Source organism: Penaeus monodon, chromosome 30 (genome assembly GCF_015228065.2).
Source record: "Penaeus monodon isolate SGIC_2016 chromosome 30, NSTDA_Pmon_1, whole genome shotgun sequence".
Taxonomy (NCBI): Eukaryota; Metazoa; Arthropoda; class Malacostraca; order Decapoda; family Penaeidae; genus Penaeus; species Penaeus monodon.
In genome coordinates, this window is record NC_051415.1 from 640,437 (window position 1) to 640,870 (window position 434).

Below are 434 nucleotides of genomic sequence, written 5' to 3' on the forward strand. Positions count from 1 at the left end.
AAATTCCGGAGTCAAAGACTTATTTTTCATAGGTGAATCCCGGTCTCTGACTTTTCATGAAACGGATGCAGATCTACGAGTTTTAGGACAGATTGTTGCCTCTACTATTTCCCATCGAGTAACTACCTTTGAAATAAATCATGTAAACCGCTATAGAAATATGAGAATAAATGAACAATTCTTAAATGTACTACTGACACAAGTGTACATGCACACTTTGAGAACTAATCATATGGTTTAACAAGTTGTCAAGTACGAGAAAAAAGGAAAGAGAACGTGGAGGGAGGTCATGTTGTTTGCTGAAAATACAACACTACATTCGAACTGAGAAACTTAAAAGTTGTTGTTGGTGAGACTTGCATCTGACATGTTTATGATCGCTCCAGGCACAGTGGCCATCACTCGTGACGATGCAGCCGCGTTCCTTCGCAAGG